An 11608-nucleotide genomic window follows, 5' to 3' on the forward strand; every position below is an offset into this window, starting at 1 on the left:
TTTCCGAACTTGTATACCTTTCTGAGGACCTGGCGCGGACCGCACAAAAATGTGTTGCGGCCGCGCCGAGTGGGAGAAAAATTGGGGCTTCTCTGAACCCTTCCAGTGCGGACCGCATTGTTTTGGTGCGCGGCCGCGCTGGTTGACCTGAAACCTTAGCCCTCAGACTCAGCCACGCGGACCGCACAGAAAGGCATCGCGGCCGCGTGGCTCCAGCGCGAACCGCGGGGAAATGACTGCGGCCGCGCTGGTGTCTGCAACACCTGAACCTGCATTTTCTTAAGTCCAAGACCTCCCGGGCCCCATTCAAAACTCACCCGAGCCCTCGGGGCTCCAAACCAAACATGCACACAACCTTAAAAACATCTTACGGACTTACTCGTGCGATCAAATCGCCAAAATAACATCATATACATAGGATCAAGCCTCAAACACATGATTTTCTTTCTTCAACTTTCATAACTCAAATTCTCCATTTTTAGTCCGAAACACGTCATATGACGTCCGTTTTTAGCCAAACTTTACAGATAGTGCTTAACACATATTTAAGACTTGTACCGGGCGTCGGAACCAAAATACGAGCCCGATACCTATATTTTCTAACTCCTTTTCATTTCAAATTTTCATATCAAATTTCAGAAAAACAATTTCTTTCAAAAATTCATTTCTCGGGCTTGGGACCTCAGAATTTGATTCCGGGCACACGCCCAAGTCCCATATTTTTCTACGGACCCTCCGGGATCGTCGAATCACAGGTCCGGGTCCGTTTACCCAAAATGTTGACCGAAGTCAACATTATGCATATTAATACCAAAATTCATCAAATGTTTCACATAATTCACATATTCTAACATAAAAACTTTCCGGCTACGCGCCCGAACTGCGCACGCCAATTGAGGCAACTAAAAGCGAGGTTTTTAAGGCCTCGAAAGCACGGAACAAGGAAGAACTACGGTGATGACCCTTCGGGTCGTCACATTCTCCACCTCTAAAACAATTGTTCGTCCTCGAACGGACAAAAGAAAGAAGTACCTGAGTCGGGAAATAAATGAGGATAACGGCTCCGCATATCGGACTCAGACTCCCAGGTCGATGCCTCAGGAGGCTGACCTCTCCACTGAACATGCATCAAAAGAAAACTCTTCGACCTCAACTATCGAACATGCCGGTCTAGAATAGTCACTGGCTCCTCCTCATATGACAGATCCATGTCCAATTGGACAGTGCTGAAATCCAACACGTGCGATGGATCTCCGCGATACTTCCGGAGCATAGATACATGAAACACGGGATGCACAGCTGACAAGCTAGGTGGCAAGGCAAGTCTATAAGCCACCTCTCCCACACGATCAAGAATCTCAAATGGACCGATGAACCTAGGGCTGAGCTTGCCCTTCTTCCCAAATCTCATCACGCCCTTCATAGGCGATACACGGAGCAATACCCGCTCACCGACCATGAAAGCAACATCTCTGACCTTGCGGTCTGCATAACTCTTCTGTCTGGACTGAGCTGTATGAAGTCTATCCTGAATAATCCTGACCTTGTCCAAGGCCTCCTAAACCAGATCCGTACCCAATAATCGAGCCTCTTCCGCTCAAACCATCCAACTGGAGACCGACATCACCTACCATACAACGCCTCATACGGAGCCATCTGAATGCTGGACTGGTAGCTGTTGTTGTAGGCGAACTCTGCTAAAGGAAAAAACTGGTCCCACGAGCCTCCAAAATCAATGACATAGGCTCGGAGCATGTCCTCAAGAATCTGAATAGTCCTCTCGGACTGACCGTCCGTCTGGGGATGAAATGTTGTACTCAACTCAACCTAGTGCCCAACTCTCGCTGAACCGCTCTCCAGAAATACGAGGTAAACTGCGTACCCCGATCCGAAATGATAGATAGCGGCACCCCATGAAGGGGAGCAATCTCCCTGATATAAATCTCGGATAACCTTTCGGACGAATAGGTGGCTGCAACAGGAACAAAATGCGCTGACTTGGTCAGCCTATCAACAATGACCCAAACTGCATCAAACTTTTTCCGAGTCATCGGGAGTCCAGTAACGAAATCCATCGTAATCCTCTCCCACTTCCACTCGGGAAGTGCAATCCTCTGAAATAGACCACCGGGTCTTTGATGCTCGTACTTAACCTGCTGACAATTTAGACACCGAGCCACGTGTGCAACGATGTCTTTCTTCATCTTACGCCACCAATAGTGCTGCCTCAGATCTTGATACATCTTCACGGCGCTCGGGTTAATAGAATACAGAGAACTGTGGGCCTCCGCTAAGATCAACTCTCGAATCCCATCAACATTGGGCACACAAACTCGCCCTTGCAATCTCAATACACCATCATCATCTAAGGTTACTTTCTTGGCACCTCCACGCTGCATCGTGTCTCTCAAGACACACAAATGGGGATCCTCAAACTGCCACTCGTGGATACGCTCTAATAGTGAGGAACGAGCAACCGTGCAAGCTAACACTCTGCTAGGCTCAGAAATATCCAACCTCACAAGACGATTGGCCAAGGCCTGAACATCCAAAGCAAGTGATCTTTGGCTGACTGGAATATAAGAAAGACTACCCATGCTGGCGGACTTCCTGCTCAATGCATCGGCCACCACATTGGCCTTCCCCGGGTGGTATAAGATAGTAACATCATAATCCTTTAGCAACTCTAACCACCTCCTCTGCCTCAAATTCAACTCTTTCTGCTTGAACAGATACTGAAGACTCTTGTGATCAGTGTAAACCTCACACGTCACGCCATATAAGTAATGCCTCCAGATCTTCAGGGCATGAACAATGGCTGCCAACTCGAGATCATGAACCAGATAATTCTTCTCGTGGATCTTCAACTGCCTCGAAGCATAAGCAATGACCTTGCCTTCCTGCATCAACACTGCACCAAGCCCAATACGAGACGCATCACAATAGACCGTATATGGCCCTGAACCTGTGGGCAGAACCAATACCGGTGCCGTAGTCAGAGCCGTCTTGAGCTTCTGGAAGCTCGCTTCACATTCGTCCGACCACCTGAACTGGGCACCCTTCTGGGTCAATTTGGTCATAGGGGCTGCAATGGATGAAAACCCTTCCACGAACCGACGGTAGTAACCTGCTAACCCCAGGAAACTCCGAATATCCGTAGCTGAAGCTGGTCGAGGCCAGTTCTTGACTGCCTCTATCTTCTTCGGGTCTACCTGAATACCTGCTGCTGATACGACATGACCCAGGAATGCGACCGAACTCAACCAAAACTCGCACTTTGAGAACTTAGCATACAACTGACTATCCTTTAGGGTCTGAAGGACCACTCTGAGGTGCTGCTCATGCTCCTCCTGACTGCGGGAGTATATAAGAATATCGTCAATGAAGACTATCACGAACAAGTCCAAATAAGGTCTGAACACTCGGTTCATCAACTCCATGAACGCTGCTGGGGCATTAGTCAATCCAAATGACATGACCAAAAACTCATAGTGCCCATACCGAGTGCGAAATGCTGTCTTAGGGACATCAGACGCCCTAATCCTCAGCTGGTGGTAGCCAGATCTCAAATCTATCTTTGAAAACACCCTCGCACCCTGAAGCTGGTCGAATAAATCGTCGATCCTTGGCAGTGGATACTTATTCTTAATTGTAACCTTGTTCAATTTTCGGTAATCGATGCACATTCTCATCGAACCATCCTTTTTCTTAACAAACAACACCGGCGCACCCCAAGGCGAAACACTAGGTCTAATAAAACCTTTCTCAAGCAAATCCTGCAGTTGTTCCTTTAACTCTTTCAACTCCGGCGGGGCCATACGATATGGCAGGATAGAAATGGGCTGAGTGCCCGGGGCCAAATCAATACAAAAGTCGATATCCTTGTCGGGCGGCATACCCGGCAAGTCTGAAGGGAAAACCTCAGGAAACTCCCGAACATTGGGCACAAAATCAATAGAAGGGGCCTCCGCGCTAGAATCGCGAACATACGCCAAGTAGGCCAAACATCCCTTCTCGACCATACGCGGAGCTTTTACATACGAGATAACACTGCGGGTACAATGACCAGAAGTCCCCCTCCACTCTAAACGGGGTAAATCCGGTAAGGCTAAGGTTACGGTCTTGGGATGGCAATCCAAGATAGCATGGTATGGGGATAACCAATCCATCCCCAATATAATATCGAAGTCGACCATGTCCAAAAGCAACAAATCAACACGGGTCTCAAGACCCCCAAACACTACGATACAAGAACGATGAACTTGGTCGACCACAATAAAATCACCCACCGGTGTTGACACATAAACAGGAATACTCAACGAGTCACTAGGCATAACCGAATAGGGTGCAAAATAGGACGACACATATGAATACGTAGATCCGGGATCAAATAGCACAGAAGCATCCCTATCACCGACCAGAATGGTACCTGTAATCACAGCATCTGATGATTCAGCCTCTGGCCTGGCTGGCAAAGCATAACAACGGGGCTGGGACCCACCTCCCTGAATCATATCCCTGGGACGATCTGTTGCTGGCTGACCCCTACCTCTAGCGGTCTGAGCTCCACCTCTAAGACCTATACCTCCACCTCTATGTCCTCTACCCCCGCCTCTAGCCGGCTGGGTAAGCGGTGGGCAACTGGTGCCTGGATCATCGGGCGAGAATCCTGCTACTGCGAGCTGTTAGAAGCTCGAGGTCAATATCTGGCAATGTGACTCACATCGCCGCAAGTATAACAAGCCCTCGGCTGCTGAGAAAAACGAAGTGGTGGTGCACTGATAGGTGCTGATGGTGAACTGAAGAGCTGCTGGTCAGAATACTGCGGCTGAGAACCACGACCACCTGGTGTACCATGAGAAGCCTGGAGAGCTGACTGAAAGGGCCTCGAAGGATGGCCTTTACCATAAGAATCCCTACCTCCAAACGAGGTACCACTGATTCTACCAGAATGATGGGGCCTCTTATCAGACCCATGACCACCTCCCTGAGCAAGTGCCATCTCTATCCGGCGGGCACCATCTACCGCCTCCTGAAATGAAATCTCACTATCGGCACTTATGGCCATCTGAACACGGATCGGCTGGGCCAACCCATCAATAAACCTCCGCACCCTCTCTCTATCGGTGGGGAGTATCATAATAGCATGACGAGCAAGATCAATGAACCGGGTCTCATACTGGGTGACCGTCATAGGACCCTGCTGGAGACGCTCAAACTGCCTGCGCAGAGCATCTCGCTGAGTAACTGGAAGAAACTTCCCCATAAATAACTCTGAAAACTGATCCCAGGTCAATGATGGCGACCCTGCTGGCCTGGCTAAACAGAAATCCTTCCACCAAGTCTTGGCGGATTCTGCCAGGCGAAAAGTGGCGAAGTCGACCCCATTGGTCTCTACAATGCCCATAGTCCGTAGAACCTCATGACAGCTGAATATGAAATCCTGAGCATAATCTGATGGGGTTCCACTATATGTGGTTGTGAAGAGCTTGGTGAAACGATCAAGCCTCCACAAAGCATCCGCGGACATAGCCGCACCATCGCTGGACTGAGCCGCAATACCTGGCTGGGCTGCCACGGCTGGCTGAACTGCTGGAACCTGAGCCTGAGGAGCTACCGGCTCTGGAGTACGATTATCGGGAGTCTGAACTCCTCCCCCAGCCTGAGATGTGGTTGGAGCTACAGGAAGCAAACCCGCTCTAGAAATGCCCTCCATAAAGCCTACCAGTCGGACCAAAGCGTCCTGAAGCACTGGAGTGGCTATGAAACCCTCTGGGACCTGAGCTGGGCCCACTGGAATAGCTGGGGCCGAAACCTCCTCCTCAAAATCGACCTAAGGCTCCGTCGATGGAAATGCTGCTCGGGACTGAGCTCTGCCCCGACCCCGGCCTCTGGCACGGCCTCGGCCTCGCCCTCTGCCCCTAATAGGGGTTGCTGCTGGTTGCTCAGGCTGTTGCGCGGTAGAAGAGGAAGCACGTGTCCTCGCCATCTGCGAAAGAACAGAGTGGAAAGACAATCAGTACTTGAGAAATAGAATCGCACGACAATAATGAACAAGGTAAAGTTTTCCTAACTCAGTAGCCTCTGTGGGATAAATACAGAGGTCTCCGTACCGATCCCTCAGACTCTACTGAGCTTGTCCGTGAGTTGTGAGACCTAAGTAACCTAGTGCTCTGATACCAACTTGTCACGACCCGGATTTCCCACCATCGGGTGTCGTGATGGCGCCTACTATCGGAGCTAGGCAAGCCAAATATTTAAAACACCTTTCCTGCTTTCTTTCAAACAATATAATAAACGAGACAAAATCTAAGCGGAAGACTTTAAATCTAAAGCAACTGAAAACCAAAAGTGCGGAAGTTTGAACCAAAATGCTACCCAGAGTCTGGTGTCACTAGCTCACGGACTACTACAGAATACTACAATCAATGTCTGAAGGGAAAATACATCATGTTTGTCTGATACAAGATAAACAAACAAAAAAATATGGAAAGGGACTTCGGCCTGCGAACGCCAGCTAGGCTACCTCGAGAGTCCCTAGACTGAAGATAGCTCCCAGAAGTCCTACTGCTGCGGTCCGTAAGCTGCTCCCTGATCTGTGCACCAAAAATGCACAGAGTGTAGCATCAGCACAACCGACCCCATGTGCTGGTAAGTGCCTGGCCTAACCCCGGCGAAGTAGTGACGAGGCTAGACAGTACCTACCACAATTAACCTGTACAGATATATATACAACAAGTGCAAGAAAACAATAACAAGATAATACAAAGTAAAACTGGGAGGGGACATGCTATCGGGGAGTAACAGATAAAAATGAAATATCGGAAATAAACAGAAGTTTCCATGATATATATATATATATATATATATATATAGTGGACGGCGTGCCACACGATCCCATAATATCATATATAAGTGGACGGCGTGCCACACGATCCCATAATATCATATATAAGTGGACGACGTGCCACACGATCCCATAATATCATATATAAGTGGACGACGTGCCACACGATCCCATAATATCATATATAAGTGGACGGCGTGCCACACGATCCCATAATATCATATATAAGTGGACGGCGTGCCACACGATCCCATAATATCATATATAAGTGGACGGCGTGCCACACGATCCCATAATATCATATATAAGTGGACGGCGTGCCACACGATCCCATAATATCATATATAAGTGGACGGCGTGCCACACGATCCCATAATATAGATCGTAATATCTGACTTCATATAGTAGACCCCTTCAGGGGAGAATAACAACTCAATACCTTTAACCCGGCAAGGGTACAGCTAACAGCCCAAAATATCCCGACAAGGGAGAATATATATATCAGTCTACACATCCCGGCAAGGGAGTATTCACAACACATTCTCCTTTTAAATCATTCTTCCTCAACCGTTCACATTATATGAAACTTATCAAATAAACAAGGAGCTTGTGTCACATTATTCGAATTAAAAGCAATCAAGACTCACGGTCATGCTAGACTCCGGTGCATAGATAACCGTCACCATGCCTATACACCGTACTCCACATTAGCAAGTAGCAAATATCATCCTAATCCTATTCCCTCAAGCCAAAGTTAGAACAAACACTTACCTCGAATGCTCCAAACTCAACTCACGCTTCTAGTATAGCTTTACCTCTTGATTCCACCACCAATCCGCTCGAATCTAGTCATAAGTTACTTAATCACATTAATAATTACTAAATGAATCATCTACAAAGCATGAAAATAGATTATTTTTTTTAAGGTTTTTCCCAAAAAGGTCAAAAATACCCCCAGACCCACGTGGTCGAAACTCGAGGTTCGGACCAAAACCCGGTTACCCATTCCCCCATGAATCCCAATATATGATTTGTTTTTAAATCGGACCCCAAATTGAGGTCCAACTTCTCAATTTGTAGAAAACCTAGGTTCTACCCAAAACACCCAATTTTCCCCATGAAAATCTTTGATTTGAAGTTGAAATTATGTTAAAAGATGTTAAGGAATAAATAAATTAAGTTAGAAATCACTTACCAATCGTTTTGGAGAAAAAAAGTTGTTTGGAAAGTCGCCTCTTAGGTTTTAGGTTTTTGAAAAGTGAAAAATGACTGAGATTTTCCGAACTTGTATACCTTTCTGAGGACCTGGCGCGGACCGCACAAAAATGTGTTGCAGCCGCGCCGAGTGGGAGAAAAATTGGGGCTTCTCTGAACCCTTCCAGCGCGGACCGCACTGTTTTGGTGCGCGGCCGCGCTGGTTGACCTGAAACCCTAGCCCTCAGACTCAGCCACGCGGACTGCACAGAAAGGCATCGCGACCGCGCAGCTCCAGCGCGGACCGCGCGGAAATGACCGCAGCCGCGCTGGTGTCTGCAACACCTGAACCTGCATTTTCTTAAGTCCAAGACCTCCCGGGCCCCATTCAAAACTCACCCGAGCCCTCGGGGCTCCAAACCAAACATGCACACAACCTTAAAAACATCTTACGGACTTACTCGTGCGATCAAATCGCCAAAATAACATCATATACATAGGATCAAGCCTCAAACACATGATTTTCTTTCTTCAACTTTCATAACTCAAATTCTCCATTTTTAGTCCGAAACACGTCATATGACGTCCGTTTTTAGCCAAACTTTACAGATAGTGCTTAACACATATTTAAGACTTGTACCGGGCGTCGGAACCAAAATACGAGCCCGATACCTATATTTTCTAACTCCTTTTCATTTCAAATTTTCATATCAAATTTCAGAAAAACAATTTCTTTCAAAAATTCATTTCTCGGGCTTGGGACCTCAGAATTTGATTCCGGGCACACGCCCAAGTCCCATATTTTTCTACGGACCCTCCGGGATCGTCGAATCATAAATTGAACCTTTAGCATATGTATTGAACCTTTAGGATATGACTTGAACTTTTAGTTTATGTTTAAACTCGTAGGATATGAATATAACTTTTAGTTTTTAGGTTTTGTTCTTGTGAATTGAACTTGTAGGATATAAATTGAAATTTTAGGATATGAGTTGAATTTTTAGGATATGAATTGAAACTTTTAGGATATGAGTTGAACTTTTAGGAAATAAATTGAACCTTTAGCATATGTATTGAACCTTTAGGATATGACTTGAACTTTTAGTTTATGTTTAAACTCGTAGGATATGAATATAACTTTTAGTTTTTAGGTTTTGTTCTTGTGAATTGAACTTGTAGGATATAAATTGAAATTTTAGGATATGAGTTGAATTTTTAGGATATGAATTGAAACTTTTAGGATATGAGTTGAACTTTTAGGAAATAAATTGAACCTTTAGCATATGTATTGAACCTTTAGGATATGACTTGAACTTTTAGTTTATGTTTAAACTCGTAGGATATGAATATAACTTTTAGTTTTTAGGTTTTGTTCTTGTGAATTGAACTTGTAGGATATAAATTGAAATTTTAGGATATGAGTTGAATTTTTAGGATATGAATAGAAATTTTAGGATATGACTTGAACTTTTGTGGATATGAATTGAACCTTTAGGATATAAATTGAACTTTTAGTTTATGTTTAAACTCGTAGGATAAGAATTGATGAACTTTTAGTTTTTAGGTTTTGTTCTTGTGAATTGAACTTGTACGATATAAATTGAAATTTTACGATATGACTTGAACTTTTTAGGATATGAGTTGAACCTTTAGGATATGACTTGAACTTTTGTGGATATGAATTGAAGGTTTAGAATATGAATTGAACTTTTAGTTTATGTTTTGGAATTTTAGATTGCCGGAGGATTATTAGAAGAGGTTGATGACGTTATTAGACATGTAATAGAACTTCCACCAAGAATAACTAAGACACAGTACCTGGCAAAGTGTGCCTTTAATTGTCCTTCTCATTAGCGACAATGATGATGAGAAGGCAATGGCAAGTATTTCAAATAGTGATGGTGTAGGTAGGAATTTAGTATTTCCTAAGTAGATAAAAGAAGAGCTTATAGAGTAATTCCGTACTTCATTTTCCATGAGGAAAAGAAGTTTAATTGAGAGTGACAAGGTTGATGAAGACGGAATGTGTTCCGTTGGTCATGGCAGTTCCCATAAAATGGGGATCATAAGACTCTATGATGACAGAAATTATAGGAAGTTTTGTTCTAAATTTTCTTTCAATTCTGATCCGTACAAGCTTAATGTGATATTAGTGATATTTCTTCGGGTTCAGACAATGATTTGACCGACAAAAGTATGAAAATGCTCTTAAAAAGAATTAAAGGTAAAATCTTTTCAGCATCCTTCTCTACCAAGAAAAACGTTTTACTTTTAATTCTTTTTAAGAGCATTTCCATACTTTTGTCGGTCAAATCATTGTCTGAATCCGAAGAAATATCACCAATATCACATTAAGCTTGTACGGATCAGACTTGGAAGAAAGTTTAGAACAAAACTTCCTATAATCTTTGTCATCATAGAGTCTTATGATCCCCGCTTTATGGGAACTGCCACGACCAACGGAAAACATTCCGTCTTCATCAACGTTGTCGCTATCAATCAAACTTTTTTTCTTCTTGGAAAGTGAAGTAGAGAATTCCTCTATAATCTCTTTTATCTACTTAGGAAATGTTAAAATCCTACCTACACCATCACTATTTTGAAACACATGTCGTTGCCTTCTCATTATCATTGTAGCTATAGAGATCAACAATTGATCAAAGACACACCCTGTCAGGTACTGTATCCAAGTTATTCTCTGTATCCAAGTTCATCCCGAGTAATAGTACCACGAGGATAATCACCAAAGCCACCAGACAGCTTTATGATGCCAATGAAGCAAGATGAGCTATTCAATGAAACTCGTATTGTAAAGAAGAAGAAAGAGACTGATTCAGAAAGGAGGGTCGAGCCTCGACTATATACATGTAAGTTTTTTACTTTTCATTAAGTATTTTGATTTACTTTTATATAAATTTTGAAATACTAATTCAATATATATAATTTTTCATATAGGTTCGCTTCACATGCAGCTGACGTGGGGGAATTCATACGCAGTCAACCACCTAATGAATCGGGCGAGGCAATCCAACTTTCGGACGAGGATGCTGAAAGAACACTCCTTGAGTACTTTATATACTTTGAACTAGACAAAAAAACTTAGTTCTATTGTGTTAGTTCTTTTTAGTTCGAATGGGCTTGTAATAAGCGTTAACTTAGTTTTGTTAGCTTAATGTGTTAGTTCTATTGATTGTTGCTTTTAATTGTTGTTGTTGTTGTTGCTGGCATAAAATGCCTGTTTAGGATGTTTGGTAAGCTGACAGGTGGTGTAGCTGCCAAAACAGGCAGTTTCTGCCAAAAATATACCAAGAAAAGCGACCAACTTTGGTCTCTATTTGGTCGCTTTTCACTATAAAAAAAAATAATTTTCTGGGCAATAGCAACCAACCTTGGTCGCTACCTGCCCAAATTTCTATTAAAAAAATACAATTTCTGGAAATATAGCGACCAATGTTGGTCGCTTATCTTTAAATAAAAAATTAAATTCTTGAATTTAGCGACCAACTTTGGTCTCTATTGTCCAGATTTAAAATACAATATTTGGATTAGAGACCAAAGTTGGTCGCT

The sequence above is a fragment of the Nicotiana sylvestris genome, chromosome 4 (assembly GCF_000393655.2).
Source record: "Nicotiana sylvestris chromosome 4, ASM39365v2, whole genome shotgun sequence".
Classification (NCBI taxonomy): Eukaryota; Viridiplantae; Streptophyta; class Magnoliopsida; order Solanales; family Solanaceae; genus Nicotiana; species Nicotiana sylvestris.